Below are 16,198 nucleotides of genomic sequence, written 5' to 3' on the forward strand. Positions count from 1 at the left end.
AAGGCGGCAACAGATCAAAATGTCAACGACACCTGGGTTTCCCAGCCAGTCTCCCATGCTGGTACTTACCGGGCCCTAAGCTGGGTAGCAATCTGCGATCTGATGAGAGCAGGGGCGTTCAGCTTAGGATAGCCGTTGACATCTTCACACCCTGTATACCCTGTATACCCTGTATACCCTGTATACTGTGGATTTAAGCATCAATAAATCCTTTTCGGAATCGGAACGGAAGGCGGCAACAGAGCAAAATGTCAACGGCAGCCGGGATTCCCAGCCAGTGTACCATGCTGGTACTTACCGGGCCCTAAGCTGGGTAGCAGTCTGCGATCTGATGAGAGCAGGGGCGTTCAGCTTAGGATAGCCGTTGACATCTTCACACCCTGTATACCCTGTATACCCTGTATACTGTGGATTTAAGCATCAATAAATCCTTTTCGGAATCGGAACGGAAGGCGGCAACAGAGCAAAATGTCAACGGCAGCCGGGATTCCCAGCCAGTGTACCATGCTGGTACTTACCGGGCCCTAAGCTGGGTAGCAGTCTGCGATCTGACGAGAGCAGGCGCGTTCAGCTTAGGATGGCCGTTGACATCTTCACGCCTTGTATACTGTGGATTTAAGCATCAATAAATTCTTTTCGGAATCGGAGCGCAAGGCAGCAATAGAGCAAACTGTCAACGGCACCCGGGATTCCCAGCCAGTCTCCCATGCCAGTATTTACCGGGCCCTAAGCTGGGTAGCCGTCTGCGATCTGACGAGAGCAGGCGCGTTCAGCTTAGGATGGCCATTGACAGCTTCATGCTTTTTATACTGTGCATTTAAGCATCAATAAATCCTTTTCGGAATCGGAACGGAAGGCGGCAACAGAGCAAAATGTCAACTGCACCCGGGATTCCCAGCCAGTCTCCCATGCCGGTACTTACTGGGCCCTAAGCTGGGTAGCAGTCTGCGATCTGACGAGAGCAGGCGCGTTCAGCTTAGGATGGCCGTTGACATCTTCACGCCTTGTATATTGTGGATTTAAGCATCAATAAATATTTTTATTAATCGGAGAGGAAGGCGGCAACAGAGCAAAATGTTAATGGCACCTTGGATTGCCAGCCAGTCTCCCACGTCGGTATCTGCCGGGCAGCAGTCTGCGATCTGAGGAAAGCAGACACGTTCAGCTTAGGATGGCCGTTGACAGCTTCACACCCTGTATATTGTGGATTTAAGCATCAATAAATCCTTTTCGGAATCGGAGCGGAAGGCGGCTACAGAGCAAAATGTCAACAACACCTGGGATTCCCAGCCAGTCTCCCATGCTGGTACTTACCGGGCCCTAAGCTGGGTAGCAGTCTGCGATCTGACGAGAGCAGGCGCGTTCAGCTTAGGATGGCCGTTGACAGCTTCACACTTTGTATACTGTGGATTTAAGCATCAATAAATAATTTTCGGAATCGGAGCAGAAACAGAGCAAAATGTCAACGGCAACCGGGATTCCCAGCCAGTCTCCCATGCTGGAATTTACCAGGCCCGAAGCTGGGTAGCAGTCTGCGATCTGACAAGAACAGGCGCATTCAGCTTAGGATGGCTGTAGACATCTTCACACCCTGTATACTGTGGATTTAAGCATCAATAAATCCTTTTCGGAATCGGAACGGAAGGCGGCAACAGAGCAAAATGTCAACGGCAGTCGGGATTCCCAGCCAGTGTCTCATGCCGGTACTTACCGGGCCCTAAGATCTGTACCAGTCTGCGATCTGACGAGAGCAGGCGCGTTAAGCTTAGGATGGCCGTCGACAGCTTCACACCTTGTATACTGTGGATTTAAGCATCAAGAAATTCTTTTCCGAATCGGAGCGGAAGGCAGCAATAGAGCAAAATGTCAACGGCATCCGGGATTCCCAGCCAGTCTCCCATGCCAGTACTTACCGGGCCCTAAGCTGGGTAGCAGTCTGCGATCTGACGAGTGCAGGCGCGTTCAGCTTAGGATGGCCATTGACAGCTTCATGCTTTTTAAACTGTGTATTTAAGCATTAATAAATCCTTTTCGGAATCGGAGAGAAAGGCGGCAACAGAGCAAAATGTCAATAGCACCTTGGATTGCCAGCCAGTCTCCCATGCCCGTACTTGCTGGGCAGCAGTCTGCGATCTGACAAGAACAGGCACATTCAGCTTAGGATAGCCGTAGACGGCTTCACACCCTGTATACTGTGGATTTAAGCATCAATAAATCCTTTTCGGAATCGGAGCGGAAGGCGGCTACAGAGCAAAATGTCAACAACACCTGGGATTCCCAGCCAGTCTCCCATGCTGGTACTTACCGGGCCTAAGCTGGGTAGCAGTCTGTGATCTGACGAGAGCAGGCGCGTTCAGCTTAGGATGGCCGTTGACAGCTTCATGCCCTTTATACTGTTCATTTAAGCATCAATAAATTATTTTCCGAATCGGAGCGGAAGGCGGCAACAGAGCAAAATGTCAACTGCACCCGGGATTCCCAGCCAGTCTCCCATGCCGGTACTTACTGGGCCCTAAGCTGGGTAGCAGTCTGCTATCTGACGAGAGCAGGCGCGTTCAGCTTAGTATGGCCGTTGACATCTTTATGCCTTGTATATTGTGGATTTAAGCATCAATAAATATTTTTATTAATCGGAGAAGAAGGCGGCAACAGAGCAAAATGTCAATGGCACCTTGGATTGCCAGCCAGTCTCCCATGCCGGTATCTGCCGCGCAGCAGTCTGCGATCTGAGGAGAGCAGGCACGTTCAGGCTTAGGATGGCCGTTGACAGCTTCACACCCTGTATACTGTGGATTTAAGCATCAATAAATCCTTTTCGGAATCGGAGCGCAAGACGGCTACAGAGCAAAATGTCAACAACACTTGGGATTCCCAGCCAGTCTCCCATGCTGGTACTTACCGGGCCCTAAGCTGGGTAGCAGTCTGCGATCTGACGAGAGCAGGCGCGTTCAGGCTTAGGATGGCCGTTGACAGCTTCACACCCTGTATATTGTGGATTTAAGCATCAATAGATCCTTTTCCGAATTGGATCGGAAGGCGGCAACAGATTAAAATGTCAACTGCACCCGGGATTCCCAGCCAGTCTCCCATGCTGGTACTTACCAGGCCCTAAGCTGGGTAGCAGTCTGCGATCTGACGAGAGCAGGCGCGTTCAGCTTAGGATGGCCGTTGACATCTTTATGCCTTGTATATTGTGGATTTAAGCATCAATAAATATTTTTATTAATCGGAGAAGAAGGCGGCAACAGAGCAAAATGTCAATGGCACCTTGGATTGCCAGCCAGTCTCCCATGCCGGTATCTGGCGGGCAGCAGTCTGCGACCTGAGGAAAGCAGGCACGTTCAGGCTTAGGATGGCCGTTGACAGCTTCACACCCTGTATATTGTGGATTTAAGCATCAATAGATCCTTTTCCGAATTGGATCGGAAGGCGGCAACAGATTAAAATGTCAACTGCACCCGGGATTCCCAGCCAGTCTCCCATGCTGGTACTTACGAGGCCCTAAGCTGAGTAGCAGTCAGCGATCTGACGAGATCAGGCGCGTTCAGCTTAGGATGGCCGTTGACAGCTTCACACTTTGTATACTGTGGATTTAAGCATCAATAAATAATTTTCGGAATCGGAGCAGAAACAGAGCAAAATGTCAACTGCACCCGGGATTCCCAGCCAGTCTCCCATGCTGGTACTTACCAGGCCCGAAGCTGGGAAGCAGTCTGCGATCTGACGAGAACAGGCGCATTCAGCTTAGGATGGCCGTAGACATCTTCACACCCTGTATACTGTGGATTTAAGCATCAATAAATCCTTTTCGAAATCGAAGCGGAAGGCGGCTACAAGGCAAAATGTCAACAACACCTGGGATTCCCAGCCAGTCTCCCATGCTGGTACTTACCGGGCCCTAAGCTGGGTAGCAGTCTGCGATCTGACGAGAGCAGGCGCGTTCAGCTTAGGATGGCCGTTGACAGCTTCACGCTTTGTATACTGTGGATTTAAGCATCAATAAATAATTTTCGGAATCGGAGCAGAAACAGAGCAAAATGTCAACTGCACCCGGGATTCCCAGCCAGTCTCCCATGCTGGTATTTACCAGGCCCGAAGCTGGGTAGCAGTCTGCGATCTGACAAGAACAGGCGCATTCAGCTTAGGATGGCCGTAGACATCTTCACACCCTGTATACTGTGGATTTAAGCATCAATAAATCCTTTTCGGAATCGGAACGGAAGGCGGCAACAGAGCAAAATGTCAACGGCAGTCGGGATTCCCAGCCAGTGTCTCATGCCGGTACTTACCGGGCCCTAAGATCTGTACCAGTCTGCGATCTGACGAGAGCAGGCGCGTTAAGCTTAGGATGGCCGTCGACAGCTTAACACCTTGTATACTGTGGATTTAAGCATCAATAAATTCTTTTCCGAATCGGAGCGGAAGGCAGCAATAGAGCAAAATGTCAACAGCACCCGGGATTCCCAGCCAGTCTCCCATGCCAGTACTTACCGGGCCCTAAGCTGGGTAGCAGTCTGCGATCTGACGAGTGCAGGCGCGTTCAGCTTAGGATGGCCATTGACAGCTTCATGCTTTTTATACTGTGTATTTAAGCATTAATAAATCCTTTTCGGAATCGGAGAGAAAGGCGGCAACAGAGCAAAATGTCAATAGCACCTTGGATTGCCAGCCAGTCTCCCATGCCCGTACTTGCCGGGCAGCAGTCTGCGATCTGACAAGAACAGGCACATTCAGCTTAGGATAGCCGTAGACGGCTTCACACCCTGTATACTGTGGATTTAAGCATCAATAAATTATTTTCGGAATCGGAGCGGAGGGCAGCAATAGAGCAAAATGTCAACGGCACCTGGGATTCCCAGCCAGTCTTCCATGCCAGTACTTACCGGGCCCTAAGTTGGGTAGCAGTCTGCGATCTGACGAGAACAGGCGCATTCAGTTTAGGATGGCCGTAGACATCTTCACACCCTGTATACTGTGGATTTAAGCATCAATAAATCCTTTTCGGAATCGGAGCGGAAGGCGGCAACAGAACAAAATGTCAACGACACCTGGGATTCCCAGCCAGTCTCCCATGCTAGTACTTACCGGGCCCTAAGTTGGGTAGCAGTCTGCGATCTGACGAGAGCAGGCGCGTTCAGCTTAGGATGGCCGTTGACAGCTTCTCGCCCTTTATACTGTGCATTTAAGCATCAACAAATCCTTTTCGGAATCGGAACGGAACGGAAGGCGGCAACAGAGCAAAATGTCAACGGCAGCCGGGATTCCCAGCCAGTGTCTCATGCCGGTACTTACCGGGCCCTAAGATCTGTACCAGTCTGCGATCTGACGAGAGCAGGCGCGTTAAGCTTAGGATGGCCGTCGACAGCTTCACACCTTGTATACTGTGGATTTAAGCATCAATAAATTATTTTCGGAATCAGGGCGGAAGGCAGCAATAGAGCAAAATGTCAACGGCACCCGGGATTCCCAGCCAGTCTCCCATGCCAGTACTTACCGGGCCCTAAGCTGGGTAGCAGTCTGCGATCTGACGAGAGCAGGCGCGTTCAGCTTAGGATGGCCGTTGCCAGCTTCACACCTTGTATACTGTGCATTTAAGCATCAATAAATCCTTTTTGGAAACGGAGAGGAAGGCGGCAACAGAGCAAAATGTCAATAGCACCTTGGATTGCCAGCCAGTCTTCCATGCCCGTACTTGCCGGGCAGCAGTCTGCGATCTGACAAGAACAGGCACATTCAGCCTAGGATAGCCGTAGACGGCTTCACACCCTGTATACTGTGGATTTAAGCATCAATAAATCCTTTTCAGGATCGGAGCGGAAGGCGGCTACAGAGCAAAATGTCAACAACACCTGGGTTTCCCAGCCAGTCTCCCATGCAGATACTTACCGGGCCCTAAGCTGGGTAGCAGTCTGCGATCTGACGAGAGCAGGCGCGTTCAGCTTAGGATGGCCGTTGACAGCTTCACGCCCTTTATACTGTGCATTTAAGCATCAATAAATCTTTTTCCGAATCGGAGCGGAAGGCGGCAACAGAGCAAAATGTCAACTGCACCCGGGATTCCCAGCCAGTCTCCCATGCCGGTACTTACCAGGCCCTAAGCTGGGTAGCAGTCTGCGATCTGACGAGAGCAGGCGCGTTCAGCTTAGGATGGCCGTTGACATCTTTACGCCTTGTATATTGTGGATTTAAGCATCAATAAATATTTTTATTAATCGGAGAAGAAGGCGGCAACAGAGCAAAATGTCAATGGCACCTTGGATTGCCAGCCAGTCTTCCATGCCGGTATCTGCCGGGCAGCAGTCTGCGATCTGAGGAGAGCAGGCACGTTTAGGCTTAGGATGGCCGTTGACAGCTTCACACCCTGTATATTGTGGATTTAAGCATTAATAAATCCTTTTCCGAATCGGAGCGGAAGGCGGCAACAGATTAAAATGTCAACTGCACCCGGGATTCCCAGCCAGTCTCCCATACTGGTACTTACCAGGCCCTAAGCTGGGTAGCAGTCTGTGATCTGACGAGAGCAGGCGCGTTCAGCTTAGGATGGCCGTTGACAGCTTCGCACTTTGTATACTGTGGATTTAAGCATCAATAATTAATTTTCGGAATCGTAACAGAAACAGAGCAAAATGTCAACTGCACCCGGGATTCCCAGACAGTCTCCCATGCTGGAACTTACCAGGTCTGAAGCTGGGTAGCAGTCTGCGATCTGACGAGAAACAGGCGCATTCAGCTTAGGATGGCCGTAGACATCCTCACACCCTGTATACTGTGGATTTAAGCATCAATAAATAGTTTTCGGAATCGGAGCGTAAGGCGGCAACAGAGCAAAATGTCAACGACGCCTGGGATTCCCAGCCAGTCTCCCATGCTGGTACTTACCGGGCCCTAAGCTGGCTAGCAGTCTGCGATCTGACGAGAGCAGGCGCGTTCAGCTTTGGATGGCCGTTGACAGCTTCTCGCCCTTTATACTGTGCATTTAAGCATCAATAAATCCTTTTCGGAATCGGAACGGAAGGCGGCAACAGAGCAAAATGGCAACGGCACCTGGGATTCCCAGCCAGTCTCCCATGCCAGTACTTACCGGGCCCTAAGCTGGGTAGCAGTCTGCGATCTGATGAGAGCAGGCGCGTTCAGCTTACGATGGCCATTGACAGCTTCATGCTTTTTATACTGTGCATTTAAGCATCAATAAATCCTTTTCGGAATCAGAGAGGAAGGCAGCAACATAGCAAAATGTCAACAACACCTGGGATTCCCAGCCAGTCTCCCAAGCTGGTACTTACCGGGCCCTAAGCTGGGTAGCAGTCTGCGATCTGACGAGAGCAGGCGCGTTCAGCTTAGGATGGCCGTTGACAGCTTCACACTGTGGATTTAAGCATCAATAAATAATTTTCGGAATCGGAGCAGATATAGAGCAAAATGTCAACTGCACCCGGGATTCCCAGCCAGTCTCCCATGCTGGTACTTACCAGGCCCGAAACTGGGAAGCAGTCTGCGATCTGACGAGAACAGGCGCATTCAGCTTAGGATGGCCGTAGACATCTTCACACCCTGTATACTGTGGATTTAAGCATCAATAAATCCTTTTCGGAATCGGAGCGTAAGGCGGCAACAGAGCAAAATGTCAACGGCAGCCGGGATTCCCAGCCAGTGTCCCATGCCGGTACTTACCGGGCCCTAAGATCTGTACCAGTCTGCGATCTGACGAGAGCAGGCGCATTAAGCTTAGGATGGCCGTCGACAGCTTCACACCTTGTATACTGTGGATTTAAGCATCAATAAATTATTTTCGGAATCGGAGCGGAGGGCAGCAATAGAGCAAAATGTCAACGGCACCTGGGATTCCCAGCCAGTCTTCCATGCCAGCACTTACCGGGCCCTAAGCTGGGTAGCAGTCTGCGATCTGACGAGAGCAGGCGCATTAAGCTTAGGATGGCCGTCGACAGCTTCACACCTTGTATACTGTGGATTTAAGCATCAATAAATCCTTTTCGGAATCGGAGCGGAAGGCGGCAACAGAACAAAATGTCAACGACACCTGGGATTCCCAGCCAGTCTCCCATGCTGTTACTTACCGGGCCCTAAGCTGGGTAGCAGTCTGCGATCTGACGAGAGCAGGCGCGTTCAGCTTAGGATGGCCGTTGACAGCTTCTCGTCCTTTATACTGTGCATTTAAGCATCAATAAATCCTTTTCGGAATCGGAACGGAAGGCGGCAACAGAGCAAAATGTCAACGGCAGCCGGGATTCCCAGCCAGTGTCTCATGCCGGTACTTACCGGGCCCTAAGATCTGTACCAGTCTGCGATCTGACGAGAGCAGGCGCGTTAAGCTTAGGATGGCCGTCGACAGCTTCACACCTTGTATACTGTGGATTTAAGCATCAATAAATTATTTTCGGAATCAGGGCAGAAGGCAGCAATAGAGCAAAATGTCAACGGCACCCGGGATTCCCAGCCAGTCTCCCATGCCAGTACTTACCGGGCCCTAAGCTGGGTAGCAGTCTGCGATCTGACGAGAGCAGGCGCGTTCAGCTTAGGATGGCCATTGACAGTTTCATGCTTTTTATACTGGGCATTTAAGCATCAATAAATCCTTTTTGGAAACGGAGAGCAAGGCGGCAACAGAGCAAAATGTCAATAGCACCTTGGATTGCCAGCCAGTCTCCCATGCCCGTACTTGCCGGGCAGCAGTCTGCGATCTGACAAGAACAGGCACATTCAGCTTAGGATAGCCGTAGACGACTTCACACCCTGTATACTGTGGATTTAAGCATCAATAAATCCTTTTCAGAATCGGAGCGTAAGGCGGCAACAGAGCAAAATGTCAACGACACCTGGGATTCCCAGCCAGTCTCCCATGCTGGTACTTACCAGGCCCTAAGCTGGGTATCAGTCCGCGATCTGACGAGAGCAGGCGCGTTCAGCTTAGGATGGCCGTTGACAGCTTCACGCCCTTTATATTGTGGATTTAAGCATCAATAAATAATATTCCGAATCGAAGCGGAAGGCGGCAACAGATTAAAATGTCAACTGCACCCGGGATTCCCAGCCAGTCTCCCAAGCTGGTACTTACCAGGCCCTAAGCTGGGTAGCAGTCTGTGATCTGACGAGAGCAGGCGCGTTCAGCTTAGGATGGCCGTTGACAGCTTCACACTTTGTATACTGTGCATTTAAGCATCAATAGATCCTTTTCGGAATCGGAACGGAAGGCGGCAACAGAGCAAAATGTCAATGACACCTGGGATTCCCAGCCAGTCTCCCATGCTGGTACATACCGGGCCCTAAGCTGGGTAGCAGTCTGCGATCTGACGAGAGCAGGCGCGTTCAGCTTAGGATGGCCGTTGACATCTTCACGCCTTGTATATTGTGAATTTAAGCATCAATAAATATTTTTATTAATCGGAGAGGAAGGCGGCAACAGAGCAAAATGTCAATGGCACCTTGGATTGCCAGCCAGTCTCCCATGCCGGTAACTGCCAGGCAGTAGTCTGCGATCTGAGGAGAGCAGGCACGTTCAGGCTTAGGATGGCCGTTGACAGCTTCACACCCTGTGTATTGTGGATTTAAGCATCAATAAATCCTTTTCGGAATCGGAACGGAAGGCGGCAACAGAGCAAAATGTCAACGGCAGCGGGGATTCCCAGCCAGTGTCCCATGCCGGTACTTACCGGGCCCTAAGATCTGTACCAGTCTGCGATCTGACGAGAGCAGGCGCGTTAAGCTTAGGATGGCCGTCGACAGCTTCACACCTTGTATACTGTGGATTTAAGCATCAATAAATTATTTTCGGAATCGGAGCGGAAGGCAGCAATAGAGCAAAATGTCAACAGCAACCGGGATTCCCATCCAGTCTCCCATGCCAGTACTTACCGGGCCCTAAGCTAAGTACCAGTCTGCGATCTGACGAAAGCAGGCGCGTTCAGCTTAGGATGGCCATTGACAGCTTCATGATTTTTATACTGTGCATTTAAGCATCAATAAATCCTTTTCGGAATCGGAACGGAAGGCGGCAACAGAGCAAAATGTCAATTGCACCCGGGATTCCCAGCCAGTCTTCCATGCCGGTACTTACTGGGCCCTAAGCTGGGTAGCAGTCTGCGATCTGACGAAAGCAGGCGCGTTCAGCTTAGGATGGCCATTGACAGCTTCATGCTTTTTATACTGTGCATTTAAGCATCAATAAATCCTTTTCGGAATCGGAACGGAAGGCGGCAACAGAGCATAATGTCAACTGCACCCGGGATTCCCAGCCAGTCTCCCATGCCGGTACTTACTGGGCCCTAAGCTGGGTAGCAGTCTGCAATCTGACGAGAGCAGGCGCGTTCAGCTTAGGATGGCCGTTGACTTCTTCACGCCTTATATATTGTGAATTTAAGCATCAATAAATATTTTTATTAATCGGAGAGAAAGGCGGCAACAGAGCAAAATGTCAATGGCACCTTGGATTGCCAGCCAGTCTCCCATGCTGGTAACTGCCGGGCAGTAGTCTGCGATCTGAGGAGAGCAGGCACGTTCAGGCTTAGGATGGCCGTTGACAGCTTCACACCCTGTGTATTGTGGATTTAAGCATCAATAAATCCTTTTCCGAATCGGAGCGTAAGGCGGCAACAGAGCAAAATGTCAACGACACCTAGGATTCCCAGCCAGTCTCCCATGCTGGTACTTACCAGGCCCTAAGCTGGGTATCAGTCTGCGATCTGACGAGAGCAGGCGCGTTCAGCTTAGGATGGCCATCGACAGCTTCACACCCTTTATATTGTGGATTTAAGCATCAATAAATAATTTTCTGAATCGAAGCGGAAGGCGGCAACAGATTAAAATGTCAACTGCCCCCGGGATTCCCAGCCAGTCTCCCATGCTGGTACTTACCAGGCCCTAAGCTGGGTAGCAGTCTGCGATCTGACGAGAGCAGGCGCGTTCAGCTTAGGATGGCCGTTGACAGCTTCACACTTTGTATACTGTGCATTTAAGCATCAATAAATCCTTTTTGGAATCGGAACGGAAGGCGGCAACAGAGCAAAATGTCAACGGCAGCCGGGATTCCCAGCCAGTCTCCCATGCTGGTACTTACCGGGCCCTAAGCTGGGTAGCAGTCTGCGATCTGACGAGAGCAGGCGCGTTCAGCTTAGGATGGCCGTTGACAGCTTCTTGATTTTTATATTGTGCATTTAAGCATCAATATATCTTTTTCGGAATCGGAACGGAAGGCGGCAACAGAGCAAAATGTCAACTGCACCCGGGATTCCCAGCCAGTCTCCCATGCTGGTACTTACCGGGCCCTAAGCTGGGTAGCAGTCTGCGATCTGACGAGAGCAGGCGCGTTCAGCTTAGGATGGCCGTTGACAGCTTCTCGCCCTTTATACTGTGCATTTAGGCATCAATAAATCCTTTTCGGAATCGGAACGGAAGGCGACAACAGAGCAAAATGTCAACGGCAGCCGGGATTCCCAGCCAGTCTCCCATGCTGGAACTTACCAGGCCCTAAGCTGGGTATCAGTCTGCGATCTGTCGAGAGCAGGCGCGTTCAGCTTAGGATGGCCGTTGACAGCTTCACACTTTGTATACTGTGCATTTAAGCATCAATAAATCCTTTTCGGAATCGGAAACGGAAGGCGGCAACAGAGCAAAATGTCAACGGCAGCCGGGATTCCCAGCCAGTGTCCCATGCCGGTACTTACCGGGCCCTAAGATCTGTACCAGTCTGCGATCTGACGAGAGCAGGCGCGTTAAGCTTAGGATGGCCGTCGACAGCTTCACACCTTGTATACTGTGGATTTAAGCATCAATAAATTCTTTTCGGAATCGGAGCGGAAGGCAGCAATAGAGCAAAATGTCAACGGCAACTGGGATTCCCAGCCAGTCTCCCATGCCAGTACCTACCGGGCCCTAAGCTAGAGCAGTCTGCGATCTGACGAGAGCAGGCGCGTTCAGCTTAGGATGGCCATTGACAGCTTCATGCTTTTTATACTGTGCATTTAAGCATCAATAAATCCTTTTCGGAATCGGAGCGGAAGGCGGCAACAGATTAAAATGTCAACTGCACCCGGGATTCCCAGCCAGTCTCCCATGCTGGTACTTACTGTGCCCTTAGCTGGGTAGCAGTCTGCGATCTGACGAGAGCAGGCGCGTTCAGCTTAGGATGGCCATTGACAGCTTAATGCTTTTTATACTGTGAATTTAAGCATCAATAAATCCTTTTCGGAATCGGAACGGAAGGCGGCAACAGAGCAAAATGTCAACTGCACCCGGGATTCCCAGCCAGTCTCCCATGCTGGTACTTACCGGGCCCTAAGCTGGGTAGCAGTCTGCGATCTGACGAGAGCAGGCGCGTTCAGCTTAGGATGGCCGTTGACAGCTTCTCGCCCTTTATACTGTGCATTTAGGCATCAATAAATCCTTTTCGGAATCGGAACGGAAGGCGACAACAGAGGAAAATGTCAACGGCAGCCGGGATTCCCAGCCAGTCTCCCATGCTGGAACTTACCAGGCCCTAAGCTGGGTATCAGTCTGCGATCTGTCGAGAGCAGGCGCGTTCAGCTTAGGATGGCCGTTGACAGCTTCACACTTTGTATACTGTGCATTTAAGCATCAATAAATCCTTTTCGGAATCGGAAACGGAAGGCGGCAACAGAGCAAAATGTCAACGGCAGCCGGGATTCCCAGCCAGTGTCCCATGCCGGTACTTACCGGGCCCTAAGATCTGTACCAGTCTGCGATCTGACGAGAGCAGGCGCGTTAAGCTTAGGATGGCCGTCGACAGCTTCACACCTTGTATACTGTGGATTTAAGCATCAATAAATTCTTTTCGGAATCGGAGCGGAAGGCAGCAATAGAGCAAAATGTCAACGGCAACTGGGATTCCCAGCCAGTCTCCCATGCCAGTACCTACCGGGCCCTAAGCTAGAGCAGTCTGCGATCTGACGAGAGCAGGCGCGTTCAGCTTAGGATGGCCATTGACAGCTTCATGCTTTTTATACTGTGCATTTAAGCATCAATAAATCCTTTTCGGAATCGGAGCGGAAGGCGGCAACAGATTAAAATGTCAACTGCACCCGGGATTCCCAGCCAGTCTCCCATGCTGGTACTTACTGTGCCCTTAGCTGGGTAGCAGTCTGCGATCTGACGAGAGCAGGCGCGTTCAGCTTAGGATGGCCATTGACAGCTTAATGCTTTTTATACTGTGAATTTAAGCATCAATAAATCCTTTTCGGAATCGGAACGGAAGGCGGCAACAGAGCATAATGTCAACTGCACCCGGGATTCCCAGCCAGTCTCCCATGCCGGTAATTACTGGGCCCTAAGCTGGGTAGCAGTCTGCAATCTGACGAGAGCAGGCGCGTTCAGCTTAGGATGGCCGTTGACATCTTCACGCCTTGTATATTGTGGATTTAAGCATCAATAAATATTTTTATTAATCGGAGAGGAAGGCGGCAACAGAGCAAAATGTCAATGGCACCTTGAATTGCCAGCCAGTCTCCCATGCTGGTAACTGCTGGGCAGCAGTCTGCGATCTGAGGAGAGCAGGCACGTTCAGGCTTAGGATGGCCGTTGACAGCTTCACACCCTGTGTATTGTGGATTTAAGCATCAATAAATCCTTTTCCGAATCGGAGCGGAAGGCAGCAACAGATTAAAATGTCAACTGCACCCGGGATTCCCAGCCAGTTTCCCATGCTGGTACTTACCGGGCCCTAAGCTGGGTAGCAGTCTGCGATCTGCCGAGAGCAGGCGCGTTCAGCTTAGGATGACCGTTGACAGCTTCACACTTTGTGTACTGTGGATTTAAGCATCAATAAATAATTTTCGGAATCGGAGCAGAAACAGAGCAAAATGTCAACGACACCTGGGATTCCCAGCCAGTCTCTCATGCTGGTACTTACCGGGTCCTAAGCTGGGTAGCAGTCTGCGATCTGCCGAGAGCAGGCACGTTCAGCTTAGGATGGCCGTTGACAGCTTCTCGCACTTTATACTGTGCATTTAAGCATCAATAAATCCTTTTCGGAATCGGAACGGAAGGCGGCAACAGAGCAAAATGTCAACGGCAGCCGGGATTCCCAGCCAGTGTCCCATGCCGGTACTTACCGGGCCGTAAGATCCGTACCAGTCTGCGATCTGACAAGAGCAGGCACGTTAAGCTTAGGATGGCCGTCGACAGCTTCGCACCTTGTATACTGTAGATTTAAGCATCAATAAATTATTTTCGGAATCGGAGCGGAAGGCAGCAATAGAGCAAAATGTCAACGGCACCTGGGATTCCCAGCCAGTCTCCCATGCCAGTACTTACCGGGCAGCAGTCTGCGATCTGACAAGAACAGGCACATTCAGCTTAGGATAGCCGTAGACGGCTTCACACCCTGTATACTGTGGATTTAAGCATCAATAAATCCTTTTCGGAATCGAAGCGGAAGCGGCTACAGAGCAAAATGTCAACAACACCTGAGATTCCCAGCCAGTCTCCCATGCTGGTACTTACCGGGCCCTAAGCTGGGTAGCAGTCTGCGTTCTGACGAGAGCAGGCGCGTTCAGCTTAGGATGGCCGTTGACAGCTTCACGCCCTTTATACTGTGCATTTAAGCATCAATAAAACCTTTTCCGAATCGGAGCGGAAGGCGGCAACAGATTAAAATGTCAACTGCACCCGGGATTCCCAGCCAGTCTCCCATGCTGGTACTTACCAGGCCCTAAGCTGGGTAGCAGTCTGCAATCTGACGAGAGCAGGCGCGTTCAGCTTAGGATGGCCGTTGACAGCTTCTCACTTTGTATACTGTGGATTTAAGCATCAATAAATATTTTTATTAATCGGAGAGGAAGGCGGCAACAGAGCAAAATGCCAATGGCACCTTGGATTGCCAGCCAGTCTCCCACGCCGGTATCTGCCGGGCAGCAGTCTGCGATCTGAGGAGAGCAGACACGTTCAGCTTAGGATGGCCGTTGACAGCTTCACACCCTGTATATTGTGGATTTAAGCATCAATAAATCCTTTTCCGAATCAGAGCGGAAGGCGGCAACAGATTAAAATGTCAACTGCACCCGGGATTCTAGCCAGTCTACCATGCTGGTACTTACCAGGCCCTAAGCTGGGTATCAGTCTGCGATCTGACGAAAGCAGGCGCGTTCAGCTTAGGATGGCCGTTGACAGCTTCACACCCTGTATACTGTGCATTTAAGCATCAATAAATCCTTTTCGGAATCGGAACGGAAGGCGGCAACAGATCAAAATGTCAACGGCAGCCGGGATTCCCAGCCAGTGTCCCATGCCGGTACTTACCGGGCCCTTAGATCTGTACCAGTCTGCGATCTGACGAGAGCAGGCGCGTTAAGCTTAGGATGGCCGTCGACAGCTTCACACCTTGTATCCTGTGGATTTAAGCATCAATAAATTATTTTCGGAATCGGAGCGGAAGACAGCAATAGAGCAAAATGTCAACGGCAACCGGGATTCCCAGCCAGTCTCCCATGCCAGTACTTACCGGGCCCTAAGCTAGGTAGCAGTCTGCGATCTGACAAAAGCAGGCGCGTTCAGCTTAGGATGGCCATTGACAGCTTCATGATTTTTATACTGTGCATTTAAGCATCAATAAATCCTTTTCGGAATCGGAACGGAAGGCGGCAACAGAGCAAAATGTCAATTGCACCCGGGATTCTCAGCCAGTCTCCCATGCCGGTACTTACTGGGCCCTAAGCTGGGTTGCAGTCTGCGATCTGACGAGAGCAGGCGCGTTCAACTTAGGATGGCCGTTGACATCTTCACGTCTTGTATATTGTGAATTTAAGCATCAATAAATATTTTTATTAATCGGAGAGGAAGGCGGCAACAGAGCAAAATGTCAATGGCACCTTGGATTGCCAGCCAGTCTCCCATGCCGGTAACTGCCGGGCAGTAGTCTGCGATCTGAGGAGAGCAGGCACGTTCAGGCTTAGGATGGCCGTTGACAGCTTCACACCCTGTGTATTGTGGATTTAAGCATCAATAAATCCTTTTCGGAATCGGAACGGAAGGCGGCAACAGAGCAAAATGTCAACGGCAGCCGGGATTCCCAGCCAGTGTCCCATGCCGGTACTTACCGGGCCCTAAGATCTGTACCAGTCTGCAATCTGACGAGAGCAGGCGCGTTAAGCTTAGGATGGCCGTCGACAGCTTCACACCTTGTATACTGTGGATTTAAGCATCAATAAATTATTTTCGGAATCGGAGCGGA

General features: G+C 50.7%; 16 pseudogenes; all 16 read right to left on the minus strand.

The window, feature by feature from the left end:
• Positions 1–20: 20 nt before the first annotated feature.
• On the minus strand, positions 21–140 carry LOC130330698 (5S ribosomal RNA; annotated as a pseudogene).
• A 531-nt stretch (positions 141–671) lies between these two features.
• On the minus strand, positions 672–791 carry LOC130353029 (5S ribosomal RNA; annotated as a pseudogene).
• A 474-nt stretch (positions 792–1,265) lies between these two features.
• Positions 1,266–1,385, minus strand: LOC130319969 (5S ribosomal RNA; annotated as a pseudogene).
• A 1,668-nt stretch (positions 1,386–3,053) lies between these two features.
• Positions 3,054–3,173, minus strand: LOC130350416 (5S ribosomal RNA; annotated as a pseudogene).
• A 670-nt stretch (positions 3,174–3,843) lies between these two features.
• Positions 3,844–3,963, minus strand: LOC130319978 (5S ribosomal RNA; annotated as a pseudogene).
• Positions 3,964–4,442: 479 nt separating this feature from the next.
• On the minus strand, positions 4,443–4,562 carry LOC130352731 (5S ribosomal RNA; annotated as a pseudogene).
• Positions 4,563–5,036: 474 nt separating this feature from the next.
• On the minus strand, positions 5,037–5,156 carry LOC130347709 (5S ribosomal RNA; annotated as a pseudogene).
• A 289-nt stretch (positions 5,157–5,445) lies between these two features.
• Positions 5,446–5,565, minus strand: LOC130326889 (5S ribosomal RNA; annotated as a pseudogene).
• Positions 5,566–6,039: 474 nt separating this feature from the next.
• On the minus strand, positions 6,040–6,159 carry LOC130352257 (5S ribosomal RNA; annotated as a pseudogene).
• A 1,075-nt stretch (positions 6,160–7,234) lies between these two features.
• On the minus strand, positions 7,235–7,354 carry LOC130332469 (5S ribosomal RNA; annotated as a pseudogene).
• Positions 7,355–8,430: 1,076 nt separating this feature from the next.
• Positions 8,431–8,550, minus strand: LOC130315691 (5S ribosomal RNA; annotated as a pseudogene).
• Positions 8,551–8,822: 272 nt separating this feature from the next.
• Positions 8,823–8,942, minus strand: LOC130352260 (5S ribosomal RNA; annotated as a pseudogene).
• A 2,080-nt stretch (positions 8,943–11,022) lies between these two features.
• LOC130333685 (5S ribosomal RNA) lies at positions 11,023–11,142 on the minus strand (annotated as a pseudogene).
• Positions 11,143–11,224: 82 nt separating this feature from the next.
• LOC130352614 (5S ribosomal RNA) lies at positions 11,225–11,344 on the minus strand (annotated as a pseudogene).
• An 889-nt stretch (positions 11,345–12,233) lies between these two features.
• LOC130352615 (5S ribosomal RNA) lies at positions 12,234–12,353 on the minus strand (annotated as a pseudogene).
• Positions 12,354–14,423: 2,070 nt separating this feature from the next.
• LOC130323653 (5S ribosomal RNA) lies at positions 14,424–14,543 on the minus strand (annotated as a pseudogene).
• Positions 14,544–16,198: the final 1,655 nt, after the last annotated feature.

This window comes from Hyla sarda, chromosome 1, assembly GCF_029499605.1.
Source record: "Hyla sarda isolate aHylSar1 chromosome 1, aHylSar1.hap1, whole genome shotgun sequence".
Classification (NCBI taxonomy): Eukaryota; Metazoa; Chordata; class Amphibia; order Anura; family Hylidae; genus Hyla; species Hyla sarda.